Raw genomic sequence first — 17,218 nt, 5'->3', positions numbered from 1 at the left:
CAAAAGGTTTCTCTAAGTCTGCAAATGCTAGAAATGTAGGTTTGCCTTTCCTTAATCTATTTTCTAAGTTAAGTCGTAGGGTCAGTATTGCCTCACGTGTTCCAACATTTCTATGGAATCCAAACTCATCTTCCCCGAGGTCGGCTTCTATCAGTGTTTCCATTCGTCTGTAAAGAATTCGTGTTAGTATTTTGCAGCCGTGGCTTATTAAACTGATAGCTCGGTAATTTTCACATCTTTCAACACCTGCTTTCTTTGGGATTGGTATTAATATATTCTTAATAAACCCAAAGCAGACGTATATTACCAACACGCAAAACAAAAAAACGCTACGAACTTATATAAATGAGCACAAGTTTCTCAGTTAAAATAATCCTTTACTCCACAGTTCTGCTCTGATACAAACTGTCGGCGATTGGAACATCCGTCGTTGTGTTGAAACTCGGGTTATCACCATATAATACCAAATTCCCAAGTCCACGTGTAACAGTACGAGCAACATACTTCGCTACCTCGTCAGAAGATTTTGGAATCCGTATGGCTAAATCGCCTCTCACCGGGCATACACACTTTTCTCCCTGTCTGCCGTTCACTCAACGGCCCTTCGTCATACATGCGGGCACCTGAGCAACCTCCACCTCCCTCACCATGAAAGCCATCCTTCCAACCGCCAACAGCATTCCATACACTTTCGAGACAAATATTAGACGCTGTCGTCTCACATTGCCTCAAGGAGTAATTAAAATCACAATTGCAAGCGAGGTTGCGCAGAATTTAGACTTTGGACTGATACTGAAGATGGAGGATACCTAAAACCACTTTCCACACGAAATCATTTGTGTTGTGTTCGGAATATCTCGATTGTTCCTTCAGAAATACAATAGCAAACTGTCCTGATGCAGAACACTTCTTCTAATGACTTTGGCGTCAACAGGGAGTTAAACACTAAGGAAAACACTATTATGCCGTAGCCTACCTAGCCTTGTTTTAACATGACTGACAAAATTCATGTCAGCGTCAACCACATTGCTGTCTTCATTCCTGTTTGAAATACATCACAATCGCTGCGCACAACGGTTCTATTGTAATCCAACCTTATAGATAACACACTGGCAAGCAACTGGCTTTGCTTGACAAATGCAGCCGTAAATGGTCGAACTTGTTTGTCAAATCGGCTGTCAACCAACATTTCTCTCGAACACGTCAATCAGAGTCTGCGGTTGAAAAATACATCACTACCAAATAATGTCAGACACGTGGTTTGACAAATTGTTTCATCGTCTACAGGGGCCTTAAGAAGCTAGACTGTTTTAAACTTCGAGACTATCACGTTCTATCACGAAATCTGTGTCTTGGTTACTATTGATCTGAGTCAAAAAGTATACTTTTTAACTTTCGCTCAACAGTGCCGAAAACTCCACTGAAATCCATATACTGATAATCCAGTGACTGGACGAGGTGCGAAAATGAAGTAATGAGACTGATGTAAAAAAAAAAAATATTGCTTACCGTTTTAGTCAAGTTTAGTGTTGTCTCCTTCAAAGTAGTTCCCTTTTGATTGCACTCACTTTTTCCAGCTCTTCTGCCATTGATGGTAACATTTCTGGAACTCATCTTCTGTAATATCCTCCAAGACCCTCGTCACAGCTTTTTGGGCATCTTGTGTTGTTTGAAAAGGGTGTCCCTTGACCGCCGTTTTGACTCTTGGAAATAGAAAAAAGTCACACGGAGCGATATCTGGTGAATAAGGTGGCTGTGGTGGTACTGAAATTTGTTTTGAGGTTAAAAATTGCTGTACTGATATAGCAGTATGGGATGGCGCATTATCGCGATGCAGAATCCAATTATCAGCAATGATGGCACGGACACGAAGAACTCTTTTACGAAGTCCTTCTAAAATTTCTTTGGAGTAATATTGGTTAACTGTTTGTCCAGGAGGCACCCACTCTTTATGAACAACTCCCTTGGAATCAAAGAAGCATTCAAGCATGCATTACACTTTTGACTTTGACATGCGAGTTTCGTTTGGTCTGGGTGATCCCTTTGAGCACCATTGCGAACTTTGGCGTTTTGTCTCTGGATCGTACTGAAAAAAAAACAACTTTTATCACCAGTGATAACACGGTTCAACAATTCTGAATTGATTTCCATTTGCTCAAACTGATCGGCTGCCACATTTTTCCGTGTTTCTCGCTGTTGTGGTGTGAGATTTTTGGGGACCATTTTTGCACAAATCTTTCTCATACCAAGATCTTCAGTTATTATTAGACGAACCGTTTCTCAATTGATATTCAGTTCTTCTGCAATCATTTGCACGGATAATATTCAATCAGATCGTATGAGTTCACGCACCCTGGCCAAGTTGATATCTGTCCGTGAGGTTGATGGTCGTCCAATGCGGTCTTCATCCTGCACATTCATTCTGCCTTCACTAAACATTTTATGCCAACGAAAAACTTGAGCTCTTGAAATAATCTCCTCTCCAAAAGCCTTCTGAACCTTACTGTAAGTTGCCGGCCGAAGTGGCCGTGCGGTTAAAGGCGCTGCAGTCTGGAACCGCAAGACCGCTACGGTCGCAGGTTCGAATCCTGCCTCGGGCATGGATGTTTGTGATGTCCTTAGGTTAGTTAGGTTTAACTAGTTCTAAGTTCTAGGGGACTAATGACCTTAGCAGTTGAGTCCCATAGTGCTCAGAGCCATTTGAACCATTTGAACCTTACTGTAAATTGTCGTCGCGTTTTCACCCAATTTAATGCGAAAAGAAATGGCATACTGTTGCGCAATATTATGTGGTCCCATTTCCGTGACAAGAGACACAAACATGTGCTAACTTATTACAGCACAACTCACGACTCAGCAGTTGCATCGATGTGCTGCTTGGACTAGAAGCAGCTTATAGACCAAGGTCAAAGAAATTGTGCCTACACAAGCCTGCAGGGTTGCCACATCTTGCAAAGACAATCAATCTCATTACTTTATTGTCGCACCTCGTATATACAAAAGAATCTGAGACGTGTTACATCTCTCCTGTTACACCTCTCACTGTCAACGAATATTTTTGAAAATGTAGAACAGTCTCAAATTCTTTGAATTAATAGCAATATATGCTTCTCAAAACGAAATACAACCCTTCGTTAGGTGAGAGACAATGGAAGATTAAGAGTTCATGTGGCCATGCATTGCGTTCAATGTATTTATTAAACAACGAATCTTACGTAAGAAATTGTCCGTCTCATGACTTTAGTTTCAATGAATTTTCTCTACAATGTTACTATTTGAAAGTAAACTACATGTCTGCATTCTGTGTCGTGCTAATGCATTGACCTGAAGAACCAAAGAAACTGGTACACCTGCCTAATATCGCGTACGGCTCCCGAGAGGAAGCAGAAGTTCTGCTACATGACGTGGCATGGACTCAAGTAATGTCTGAAGTAGTGCTGGAGGGAATTCACACCATGAAACCTGCAGGGCCTCCATGAATCCGTAAGGGTACGAGGGGGTGGAGATCTCTTCTGAATAGCACTTGCAAGGCACTCCAGATATACTCAATAATGTTCATGTCTGGGGAGTTAGTTGGCCAGTGGAAGTGTTTAAACTCAAAAGAGTGTTCCTGGAGCCACTCTGTAGCAATTCTCGACATGTGGGGTGTCGCATTGTCCTGCTGGAATTGCCCAAGTCGGTTGGAATGCACAATGGACATGAATGAATGCAGGTCATCAGACAGGATGCTTACGTATGTTTCACCTGTCAAAGTCGTATCTAGGCGTACCAGGGATCCCATATCGCTCCAACTGCACACGCCCCACACCATTACAGAGCTCCACCAGCTTGAACAGTCCCCTGAGGATATGCAGCGTCCATGGATTCATGAGGTTGTCTCCATACCCGTACACGTCTATCCGCCCGATACAATTTGAAACGAGACTCGTCCGACCAACAACATGTTTCCAATCATCAACAGTGCAATGTCCGTGTTGACGGGCCCAGGCGAGGCGTAAAGCCCTGTGTCATGTAATCATCAAGGATACAAGAATGGGCCTTCGGCTCTGAAAGCCCATATCGATGATGTTTCGTTGAACGGTTCACACGCTGACACTTGTTGATGGCCCAGAACTGAAATCTGCGGCAATTTGCGGAAGGATTGAACTTCTGTCACGTTGAAGGTTTCTCTTCAGTCGTCGTTGGTCCCGTTCTTGCAGGATCTTTTTCGGGCCGCAGCGGTGTCGGAGATTTGATCTTTTACCAGATTCCCGATATTCACGATACACTCGTGAAGTGGTTGTACGGGAAGATCCCCACTTCATCGCTACATGAGATGCCATGTCCCATCGCTCCTGCGCCGACTATAATACCACGTTCAAACTCATTTAAATCTTGATAACCTGCCATTGTACCAGCAGTAACCGATCTAACAACTGCGCCAGACACTTGTTGTCTTATATAGGGGTGCTGACCGCAGCGCCGTATTCTGCCTGTTTACATATCTCTGTATTTGAATAAGGATGCCTATTCCAGTTTCTTTGGCGCTTCAGTGTAGCTGAAAATAAACACTTCTTCGATGTGTCTGCGATCAGTGAGCCCCTGATTCTTGCAAAGTTCGATGTAACATTGTGAAACAGAGTTGTAAGCGTTCTTTGTGATGTAGCTTGGTAACGAGACTTGGGACTCAACACGTTTCCAGTCTACCGCTAAATGTCTCGTATAAAAAAAAAAAAAAAAACTCTGTTAACGCTTTAGCGCATGGAGAACGATATGGAAGGGTATAACTTAGCAATGCAAAAAATTCAGTGAGACTGGAGGCTTTAACTTTGAATAGTTGCTCTCTCTGATCTTACATTCTTCTCACAAGATCAGTTAAAAAACTAAACATTGACTTCCATCATTAGTTCCACACCTCAAAGTAGTCATCTTAAGATACTACATTACCGGTATAATTCTGTGACACCCTGTGTATAACAACGCTTTTAAGCATGCACTATCTTATATATATTGTGTCGAAACTCGGAAATTTTCTCAGAAGTAAATAAAAATTACAATTCGGCTTTCACAAGCTTGGTATAAATGACAAGAAAGAATCGGCATAGTGATCCCGATGGTCGTTCTACTAGGCCAACACGGCCTTGAAAGGCACCACCCAAAAATGGACTAGTGGCACACGAAACTACATTACAACACACTCGCCAGTTCTGAATTTGTGTGCTGTGCCATTGTCATGTGCAGACAACACGTATCACGTCTGTAAATCAAATCGATGGCGTATTACGCGGATTATTCTGTCTCAGACTAACGCAGCAGGTAACAAACATCAAACTGTACACGTAGGCACCCTGTTCCAAATAAAATTATATTCTAGCTCCATAAACTCGTGTAATCTTCTTAAAAACATTCTCATTATGCAAGTCAGTCTATGTCATAACTGTTCAAGGGGCTGTTATTTCGAGATAACATGATTTTTTCACATAGATTTTTCTCTGCTCTTAGTCCCCTGGCACCTCCCATGATATTTATACTATTATGTGTCAAACACAGTGTCTTTCCCGACTTCTTTAATAGTATGCCAACGCACGGAAAAGCTGCTCCGACTGTTTTCGAGTGTCTTTTCTGCCGCCGCCCGCCCTTGTGGGCGTGACCTCATTGCCCTTCGTTTACCACATCTCACGTGACGTCGTCTCGGGTCAGAGTTCCGCCAGCAGGAACTAAGCTCCCACGAATAAAAGAATTCGAGTTTCCTGCTGTTGCCAATAGCAACAATCACATTCAGTACACCATAAAAACTGGAGTCGCATTCGGGAGGACGACGGTTCAATCCCGTCTCCGGCCATCCTGATTTAGGTTTTCCGTGATTTCCCTAAATCGCTTCAGGCAAATGCCGGGATGGTTCCTTTGAAAGGGCACGGCCGATTTCCTTCCCCATCCTTCCCTCCCCCGAGCTTTCGCTCCGTCTCTAATGACCTCATTGTCGACGGGACGTTAAACACTAATCTCCTCCTCCACACCATAAAATATTCCACGATCTAATAACCAGATATATATTAATAGCAGTAATAGCACCTGGCTTAAGAGTATCCATGACCTTATTTCTTAATGTAACATATTCATTATAATTGAGAAAAATCATTTCATCTGTTTCTGCAGAGCTACGTAACATCTTCGATGCAGATGTGTCTTCTCATGACCTGATTAAAAACTTTGGTTTAACAATTAGTCGTGTTCACAGAATCTGTAGATGGTTCTGTGACTTATTGTACTCGCAAGCTCTATATTGGTCGGTAGTTGTAGATAAATCTGCCATTCACTAGCGGATTGCAAGTTTATTGCTACGGGGTCCATCCACAATATTCGGATATTTAAGCATCGCTAAGGTATAGTCTGTTAAGCCAGAAAAATTTATCTGGAACAAACAATCCTGGCACCAGCGACAGTTAAAATATCAAATCAAGAAGCGCCGTTTCACTTTCGCGTCTGCCTTGGTTAGGATTTTACACAGGCCTCCTGCAAAAAATTGAAGGAAGCAACGTAACTTGTATCTACTACTGGAACTCAAACATGTTACCCCCTGCGGGTGTGGGGGTTAGAATAGGCCCGAGGTATTCCTGCCTGTCGTAAGTTCAATGCAAGAAAATACAGCCCAAAATCGTTCCCCTCCCTGGCCACACCATGGGAGGAACGCATGGCTAAGGATGGCAGCAAAGATTATTCACCCCAGCACCTTGTCTGTACGAGAGTTGATGGGGAATCCTTCATGCCAACGAAGCCTCAGTTTTTTGTGAAGGATTTAGAGGACAAGTTTGGGGAGGTGGAAGGCTTGTCCAAAATGTGCTCTGGGTCAGTCTTAATAAAAACAGCATCCTCTGCCCAGTCACGTGCATTACTCGCCTGTGACAAGCTAGGGGATGTTTCTGTTTCCATCACGCCCCATAAGAGTTTAAATATGGTCCAGGGTATTATTTCTATACCGACCTTCTTTTACAGTCTAATGACGAGCTGCACACCAATTTAGAGCGGCTAGGTGTTCACTTAGTCCGATGCATCCATCGGGGTCCAAGGGATAATCAGATTGCCACCAGTACCTTCATCCTGGTCTTCGAGAAGGTCAAGGTGATGGTCTACCGCTGTGATGTGAAGCCATATATCCCTCCCACAATGCGGTGCTTTAAGTGCTGGAAATTCGGTCATATGTCTTCCCGCTGTACTTCCAGCACTGCCTGTCGAGATTGTGGGCATCCTTCCCATCCCAATATTTCATGTGCCCCACCTCACGTCTGTGTCGGCTACGGGGAGCATCATTCCCCTTGAGGCTAAGTGAAAATACGAGAGGCTCCATCCTGTGCGTATGAAATCAACCTATGCCGCTGCTACGACAGTGGTTCTACCATCTCCCGTTTTGCCACATACAGTTGGCCCTCAGAGCTGTCAGACTCAACCTGCCCCCTTGATAGTGGGGGGCACTTCCCTCGCTCCTGTTTCTCCTGCACCACCTACTTCAAGAGCAACACCCCCCTCCCCCTCCCCACCAACCATCAGCTGCAGAAGTGTAAGTCTTCTTCGGCTCCTCTCGCCAGGAAGCGGTCACATGGCTCACTCCCTTCCCAGGTTCTGACCAGTGGAAAACGGGACACCCACCAGTGGCTGAAGCAACCACAGGTAGCTGTTTGTAGGGCTTCACGGTCCTCCTCAGTCCCTGAAACTGACCTAGCTTTTAATTAAGCACAACATCGAGGCTAGATAAATGAAATTCTCTTTTGGAATACTTAACCAGGTTTGCGACTGAGCCAAAAATTGCGAGATCGCTAGGACGGAACACGTTGCCATGGAAAGACAGACATTACAGACACCCAAGTAATATGTGGTCTGTCTGAGGGGTTATTGTGTTACACATCGCCAGCCAACCGCTCAGCTAGCAAATGAATTCCAATGAAGACGGTGCCATACCGCATGGCGTTGGAAGTATCTAACTCGGTCTTACCTGCCAGTGTTAAGCAGGTAGTCACTTTGAACATTGCTTAATCGAAACTGAACACGGGGCTGTAGGTCAACAGGAAGGGCAGTACCACTGTCGTAACAGTCGGATTCGTTAATTGCTACATATTGTGCATTCAAGTTACACAAAGCAGCAGAAAACGAATTTTAAGAAATGAAATCGGGATAAAAGAGTACACTAGTGATCAATATCAACTTCACAAGTTATGAAAGAGCAGTTAAAATCAAAGTTACAAAAATGTAATCAATGAATCCCTTACGAGGTTAGTGGATCTAGAGCGAGAAATGCTAGAAATGAGGAAGCGCAATAGTGGAGTCATACACTATGTGGGAGTACAAATGTGTCGAAATATCAAGTGGAACTATCCCTTGGGCTCTGCTGCAGATAAGGCAAATCGAAGACTACGCTTCGAGAGTACTTCTTATATTGCTGCGGAAATGAACAGGTCAATCGTTCAACAAATTATATTTGACGCGTTTTGGGCGAAGTCTGTCTTCAGAATTTCATGCAAAATGTGTTTATACAAAGTACAGTTTTACATACGAATGTCCACACCATCGGTGGTTAACATTATTGGAAAAACTTCCCACATGTACTTTCTCATCGCGGTATTTTGGGTTCACTGCATTGTTGCCAGCATTCACACTCTGTTTCTGTTGTTCTCTTTATTTCTTCCGAAAACGCTTTAAAAATAATCATAGCTGTTGCCCCTCCAGTTAGATTGTTGTACCTCTCTCTGATTGCTGATACTGACGACGCAGCTTTAAGCTGTAGTATGATCGTTGTGCATCGCAGCGCACCTAACTCCAGCAGCGGCATTCGCACAACGCTGCATCACGTGGCCGTACCGGTCGTGACAATGGAGGCAGGAAGCACGTGACGATCCAACACTGCGCAACAGGTTGTAAGTTATCGGCGTAGCGGCGGGTTTCTCGTTTCAAGTAACCGCTCAAAGAAGAGGCGGTTTCGGAATTTCCTATTTTCTCTGTAGTTAGCCACGCACCAGACTGTTACGCTCGCCTGGGTTTCGCGGAAGCTGGGAACCCCCACTTCCTATCCTTCTCGTTTCTTTCCTCGTCACTCTAACAGAAAATATCGGCATCTAATCGACACAGATTACTACATCATTTCATTCATTTCACATGATTACAGGTATAAATAGCAGTTCAGTCCCTGAAGTGAAAAACAGTAGATGGAAAAAATATAATCTTCGTAGTACACACAGCAAATTGAATCTTTCATATTAAGTGAAGAATCTTATTACGAGTTTGCATCTATAACGAAGCTGTCCCTCTAGAAATGTCAGTCGCTACGGAAAATGTGATATACAGGGTGGTCCATTGATCGTGACCGGGCCAAATATCTCACGAAATAAGGGTCAAACGAAAAAACTACAAAGAACGAAACTCATGTAGCTTGAAGGGGGAACCAGATGGCGCTATGGTTGGCCCGCTAGATGGCGCTGCCATAGGTTAAAAAAATGGTTCAAATGGCTCTGAGCACTATGGAACTTAATTACTGAGGTCATCAGACCTCTAGAACTTAGAAATACTTAAACCTAACTTACCTAAGGACATCACACATCCATGCCCGAGGCAGGATTCAAACCTGCGACCGTAGCGGTCGCGAGGTTCCAGACTATAGCGCCTAGAACCGCTCGGCCACTCCGGCCGGCACTGCCATAGCTTAAACGGATATCAACTGCGTTTTTTTAAAAATAGGAATCCCCATTTTTTATTACATATTCGTGTAGTACGTTAAGAAATATGAATGTTTTAGTTGGACCTTTTTTTTCGCTTTGTGATAGATGGCGGTGTAACAGTCACAAACCACAATTTTAGACGAACAGTTGGTAACAGGTAGGTTTTTTAAATTAAAATACACAATGTAGGTACGTTTGAACATTTTATTTCGGTTGTTAAAATGTGATACATGTACCTTTGTGAACTTATCATTTCTGAGAACGCATGCTGTTACAGCGTGATTACCTGTAAATACCACACTAATGCAATAAATGCTCAAAATGATGTCCGTCAACCTCAATGCATTTGGCAATACGTGTAACGACATTCCTTTTAACAGCAAGTAGTTCGCCTTCCGTAATGTTCGCACGCACATGCATTGACAATGCGCTGATTCATATTGTCAGGCGTTGTCGGTGGATTACGATAGCAAATATCCTTCAACTTTCCCCACAGAAGGAAATCCGGAGACGTCAGATCCGGTGAACGTGCGGGCCATGGTATGGTGCTTCGACGACCAATCCACCTGTCATGAAATATGCTATTCAATAACGCTTCGACCGCACGCGAGCTATGTGCTGGACCAATCCATCATGTTGGAAGTACATCTTGTAGTAAAATCGGTAGAACATTACATAGGAAATCAGAATACATTGCACCATTTAGATTGCCATCGATAAAATGGGGGCTAATTATCCTTCCTCCCATAATGCCGCACCATACATTAACCCGCCAAGGTCGCTGGTGTTCCACTTGTCGCAGCCATCGTGGATTTTCCGTTGCCGATAAAATCTATCATCGTCCCGCAATTTCTCTTGTGCTCAGTGGCAGAACGACGTTCAAAGTCGTCGCCATGCAATTCCTGGTGCATAGATATATGGTACGGGTGCAATCTACGTTGATGTAGCATTCTCAACACCGACGTTTTGGAGATTCCCGATTCACGCGCAATTTGTCTGCTACTGATGTGCGGACTAGCCGTGACAGCAGCTAGAACACCTACTTGCGCATCGTCATTTGTTGCCGGTCGAGGCTGACGTTTCACATGTGGCTGAACACTTCCTGTTTCCTTAAATAACGTAACTACCCGGCGAACGGTCCGGACACTTGGATGATGTCGTCCAGGACACCGAGCAGCATACGTAGCACACATCCGTTGGGCATTTTGATCACAATAGTCATACATCAACACGATATCGATCTTTTCCGCAATTGGTAAACGGTCGATTTTAACACGGGTAATGTATCACGAAGCAGATACCGTCCGCACTGGCGGAATGTTACGTGATACCACGTACTTATACGTTTGTGACTATTACAGCGCTATCTATCACAAAGCGAGAAATGTGGTCAACTAAAACATTGCTATTTCTTTACGTACCACTCGAATATGTAATAAAAATGGGGGTTCTCATTTAAAAAAACGCAGTTGATATCCGTTTGACCTACGGCAGCGCCATCTAGCGGGCCAACCATAGCGCCATCTGGTTTCCCCCTTCAAGCTAGACGAGTTTCGTTCTTTGTAGTTTTTTCGTTTGATGCTTATTTCGAGAGTTATTTGGCCCGGTTACTATCAATGGACCGCCCTATATTTTCTGAAATTAAGCATCTTACAAGAGGCCGGGAAGGATTAAACCATTTGGTAACGACGTATGCATTCAGACCAAAGAGGTGGAGCTGCAGTGAAGCACAGCCTCTTTTTTGCGAGAAGAATGGTTCAAATCGACTTCTTGAGTCTCCTACCTTGTTGCGAACTTAGCACTTTATTTTTAATGCGAGTCATTGTGACCTTTCCTCCAGGGAGCCTCGCTACTGTCCTTGGTGACTGTCTGTCTCATTTCATAAAACGTTCAGACAGCAACAGAGATCGGACTCCTACCTTACGACAGTAACACCCCACTGAGCTGCAGGCTGACACAATCGGTCTGCAGCGACTGAAAGAATATATTTTTGTTTTCCTCTCGTTACTGCGCCGACTACACAGCTGCACGGTTGACCGGATTGCGCAAGATATGTCCGGCCGAGCAGGGATTTCGCCACTCTGGACGTGATGTGAGTCACTGCGTTAGAAAACATCCGGACTCACATAGTCGTCCATTCATATCGTCCTACACTTTGTTACCTTCGATTAATGATGGCAACTTTACGACGGTGCCTAAGAGAAACGTTTCCACTCGTATCTCTTTGATGTAAGCTATCCAGGCACCGCCGTCGTTAAAGTAAATAATGAAGCGTATAATAACTGCATCCAACCACGTCCGAGGTAAGTTTGTTTTGCGTAACAAAGAGTTTTTTACAGGATTGGGTTGTTAGCCCAATGCCCAACCCTCCTCCTTTATCCGGGCTTGGGACCGGCAGTGGCTGTTGCAAGGCAACTGACCGCAGGTGGTGACGTTCAAGAGAGTACACCAGTTCATATACTTGGGATCTTGGTTTACCACGGACAACAGCACAAAAATAGACTTCAAGGAAAGAATAGCAGTGGGAACGAAATGCATGCATTCCTTCAGAGAGACGCTTGGTTCTAAATCGATCTCAGTGAACACTAAGATGAAAATCTACAACACAGTGAAGAGCCCAGCAGTAATGTACGGTTCAGAAACATGGAGCATGACTAAGCGAGAAAGGGACAAACTATTAACATTTGAAAGAAGACTAATGAGGAAGATATGGGGACCAGTTTTAGATAACGGAGAATGGAGGAGGAGGAAAAACGAGGAAATCTACCTTCTGATGCGACAACCAACTACCCTACAGAAAATATAGAGCAAAAGAATACAATGGGTGGGCCATGTAGCCCGTATGCCAGATGGAAGACAGGCGAAGATGGCACTAGCGGGGAAACCAAACACCAAATGCCCCATTGGAAGACCAAGACAGCGCTGGATGGACGACCTCGCGAAGGACCTAGCAGCCCTGGGAATTGGAGACACCTGGAGGAACCGGGCACAAAACAGGAAGGAATGGAGACAGTTTGTGGAAGCAGCGCGTGGTCTGCAGGGCCTGTGATCGCTGAATATCGATCTATCATAATAACTGTAGTAATATCCAGAAGTGTCAGTACAAATTTCCAACCTTGTGCAAAGAGAGGCAATTCGTACTTTATTTACAGAAATGTGAGATTCTGTGTTTCACGAATCATTAACATCCTGACGAGTGAGTCACAAATTAGTTTAGTCATATCACATACACTACCAAGACTGAACAGTGTTCAGTGATATCAAGTAAAATGGAGATATCGTGTTGGCTGTAGCGAGAGAGAGAGAGAGGGGGGGGGGAGCGGGGGAGGGGGCGGAAGAGAACTAGCGACCGGCTTCGATATTAGCTAGTATTTGCCTCATACACGAAACTAATAATACTATACTCATTATAAAGTAGTTGCTTGTTGTAACCTATTAGTGTGTAATAGTTTTTCCGATCACGAAATGTATCCCTTCGCTGTGACGTATCATTACAATCCACGAGCTCACTGGCAGTGGATACACGGTTTACCGGAAGCTCATACTTGTCCTCCTCTGTAAGACGGAAACGACGGTGTTCCTGCACAACGTGACAGAAAAAGAGATGCGAAAATATTTTAAACAGCGAAGGAAACAATTGTAGACGAGTATGCAATTTAAGGATACCGTTTGTAATAAACTTCTCTTGCGCCGCCATTGTGTTGGCCGATTTAACGTCTACATCTAAATACCCACTCCGCTAACCGGTGTGAAATGCTTGATACATGGTACTTACGTCAACACAATACTACATGTTAGCTTTTCTTGCCGTTCCAGTCACGTATGGTGCAGGGGAAGAACCAATGATGAAATGCCTCTGGCCGTGCTGTTATTATACGGTAGTGACAGAAAGGGGGTTGAAGCAAATTTCTAGATTTTTTCACTCACTACTGATCGTTGAGACTTTGTGACTAGGCTTTTACCCGTAGTAGCTTGCATCTGTCATTTTCAAGCATTTGCCAAGTCAATTCCCTCAACCACAGTCGTGGCACTCACCCCTGAGTCAAATAAACCTGTGATCATCAGTACCGTGCTACTTTTTATACGTTCACTATCTCCTGTTAGTCCTATCTGGTACAAGTCCTACACACCTGAGCACTATTCTAAAATGACATAAACAAGTAATTTGAGCCGGCCGAGGTGGCCGTGCGGTTAAAGGCGCTGCAGTCTGGAACCGCAAGACCGCTACGGTCGCATGTTCGAATCCTGCCTCGGGCATGGATGTTTGTGATGTCCTTAGGTTAGTTAGGTTTAACTAGTTCTAAGTTCTAGGGGGCTAATGACCTCAGCAGTTGAGTCCCATAGTGCTCAGAGCCATTTGAACCAAACAAGTAATTTGCAACCCGTCTCCTTTGTGGACTGCATTTTCCGGATATTATGCCAATGAGCCGAAGACTGAGACCTACTTTACCTACGGCCAAGCCTATGTTATCATTCTATTTGATATCCCTACCCCACACTATGGAATTTATAATAGTCGAATAACTCCATCTACGACTCAAGGGGTGCTACTGACTGGAGCTGACTTGATATTCTTACAGCTTCTTTCAGCTATTTCTGCATTATATATAACTGTAACATCTGAAAAAAGTCGGAGGTTACTGTTAAGGGGACTAGTAAGTGACTAAGTGTCGAAAAATCGATTTTTAATTTTTGTCTTAAAATATTATCTGTAGCTTTCTGAACAAGAAAATGTTTACTTCGAGAAAACTGTACCGAATAAATACCCAAAATTACAGGAATTTAAAATTATCTGCGCATATGACGATGACCCCATGTCCAACAGACAACACTGTTCAAAAACAGAGTTTTGTTCTCATTTTTTATGAATTTTTAGTCTATAATGTCTTAGCGACACGTGATTATTAGAGAAGCAATTACACAGTAGGACTCAAAACCCAAATAACAGTTTTTTTTAACAACTTTATATGGAAGTTGATTCCAAAAACTGTTCTGGTAGTACTAAATACTTTGAAAATAGGTGTGCCAGAGGTTCTGCCATGTATCAATGATGGTGCGGTGTCAGGGTTTAAGATTATGGAACTAATGGGAGTGCCTGGTGGACTAAATACGCAAAGAACTATAATTACCATTGACCACAATCGATTCCGAAGCAGGGATATCAGTGATAGAAGCCACCAAAATATCGAGGGTAAAAAGTAGTCTGATAAACAAAAGGGAGGGAGAACAATACCAGAAACAAGATGAATATTGCCCTTGAATGCATTAGTGTTATGCAGGGCAGGCAGAGAAACAAACTTTAACTCGAATTTCCCAGAAGTTCACGTATTTAATATTCTGGTATACTTCAACTGAAAACTATTAAAGATAGAGGGCTGGAAGTTTTGTATAATGTCTTAAAACATTCGTAGCTAAAACATGGGCTATTCTTGTGACTTAAATTTGAAAATTAAAGAGTTTTTAAAGAAAAACTATGAATTAATTACTGATATTTTTGATAATCATTACTAAAAAACATTTTAACTATAATTTATGGCAGCTACGTCTTTTTAACATACTAGTGTAAAGAACTTCCAGAAAAAATGAAGCTTCTACTTTGATTTTATTTCGAGATATGTGTACCTACGCCGTACATAATAATTAACATGCTGCACTTCACTTGCAGCACAAAATGCAACTCAGAAAAAAGTGTGGGAGCAAAAGCTGTGGTTCATACTTCAAATTGTTCCCAAAAGATCTGCTGAAAAACGGTAAGCATTACATGGGCTTACAACTCCTATTCTTTGAGCTACACCATTTAGAAAACTGACAAATTTTTCTGGATTTCTCGTTGTGTTAATGAACCAATAGCCTTATTATACAACATGGACAACAAGGCTCCCAACCCATTTCTCTACGGCATGTCTGAAGTTACTTGCACTTCTGTCGACGACTCATCACCCGAGATAACATGCTGCACCCTCCCTATCGCGAAATCTTCAATCCGGCTAAAATTTTGCCTGAAACTCCATATGATCATACTTTTTTTAATTATCTTCTGCGCTTTTCTGAAATCAAGTAATACTGCATCTACACAATTACTTTGATCTGTGCCCTTCAAGACATATGTAAGAAAAGCGCAAGTCTCGTTTCATATAAATAATGTTCTCAGTATCCAGTGCTGGTTGGCATTGAGGAGGTCATTCTCAGGTCTCTCTTTCCCACTGGGCAGGGGCACGTGTCCAGAGCCCCGCGATCGATAGGGGCCCCGTAGTTCTTGCCGGATCAACAAACGATAACCGATATTTATTATCGAAAAGGAAATTTATTTCGAAAATCGCAGATTAATGACTGACTACAATACCTACTTGCTTATTAGCGTTGCACAGTGTACAGTTCTGCACGGAGCGAATAGCAACGTAAAATGAAACGTGACCGACCGATTTAAATAAACCGACGCGACAATCGGGAGTTCTACTGCATTTTTGCGGTGTTGTGACGTTTGTTTTGTTTGTAGTTATTACTGACTGTGCTCTGAGTTATTCTTTGATTAAATCGTCGTTTGCCTGATTTGTGTTAGCGACTATTTTCGGTGTAAAAATAAATACCGAATTACAATACTAAATGTCGAAACGGTCATATCCTAGTGGATCCGCAAAAAGGAAAAAAAGCTGTATCTCAGAAGGAAGTAACTGAAAAGTTACCAAAATTAACAGCATATTTTACTGCCACTGCTGGAGCAACTTCTGTAAGGAGCAATCGAATAATAAACCTTCCACAAGATGATCGCGGGAATTTCTGAATGTTCATATTCTGCACAAATTTCAGATTTCTACGGTCGCAGGTTCGATTCCTGCCTCGGGCATGGATGTGTGTGATGTCCATAGGTTAGTTAGGTTTAAGTAGATCTAAGTTCTAGGGGACTGATGACCATAGATGTTAAGTCCCATAGTGCTCAGAGCCATTTGAACCCATTTTTCTTACACACAGTTTCAAGAGCTGTCTTCGGAGTACCGGAACGAGCACGAGTTCCTGGCGCGACAACACACCATGAATTCTGATCGTGACGTTTCGAGTCTCTTTCCTCACCGCAGAACACAACAATCTACAGTGTGACGCGACACAAAGAGATAGCAGGCAGCTAGTAAGACAGAAGACAATTTATACACTTGCCTCGCTTGCACCCAAACACGGCGGCTCTCACTTTGCAGCACGACCCAGCAGCGCTGCAGTCCTGGTAGCTACTGCGTTGTGCCGTGCTGCTGCGCCAGCTGGCGACGGCGTAGCGGAATGTCACAGATAGCGACGAGTGTGACGTCATCCATCAAGGCCGGGCCGTGCTGAGGTGATGTGACGCGCCACGTCGCCTCCCTCAGGCGGGGTTTAGGAACCAGTATGAGGTAACCGTCGCATGCAGACCGCATCACAACGCCCACCTCATAACAACAACAACAACAACAACAACACCTCATACTGGTTCCTAAACCACGCCTGAGGGAGGCGACGTGACGCGTCAGATGACCTCAGCACGGCCCGGCCTTCGATGACACGCGTAA

General features: G+C 43.6%; 1 protein-coding gene across 1 annotated transcript in view; it reads right to left on the bottom strand.

Moving 5' to 3' along the window:
- The window catches only part of LOC126195159 (uncharacterized transmembrane protein DDB_G0289901-like), a 114,008-nt gene extending 97,068 nt beyond the window's left edge, over positions 1 to 16,940 (bottom strand). Inside the window, exon 1 of the mRNA XM_049933666.1 lies at positions 16,836 to 16,940. The gene's annotated coding sequence lies outside the window, so the exon portion shown is untranslated. The remainder of the gene's footprint in view (positions 1 to 16,835) is intronic.
- Between the last annotated feature and the right edge of the window lie 278 nt (positions 16,941 to 17,218).

The sequence above is a fragment of the Schistocerca nitens genome, chromosome 7, assembly GCF_023898315.1.
Source record: "Schistocerca nitens isolate TAMUIC-IGC-003100 chromosome 7, iqSchNite1.1, whole genome shotgun sequence".
Classification (NCBI taxonomy): domain Eukaryota; kingdom Metazoa; phylum Arthropoda; class Insecta; order Orthoptera; family Acrididae; genus Schistocerca; species Schistocerca nitens.
The sequence above is the reverse complement of the archived record's forward strand: the minus strand, read 5'-3'. Positions and strand labels throughout refer to the sequence as shown.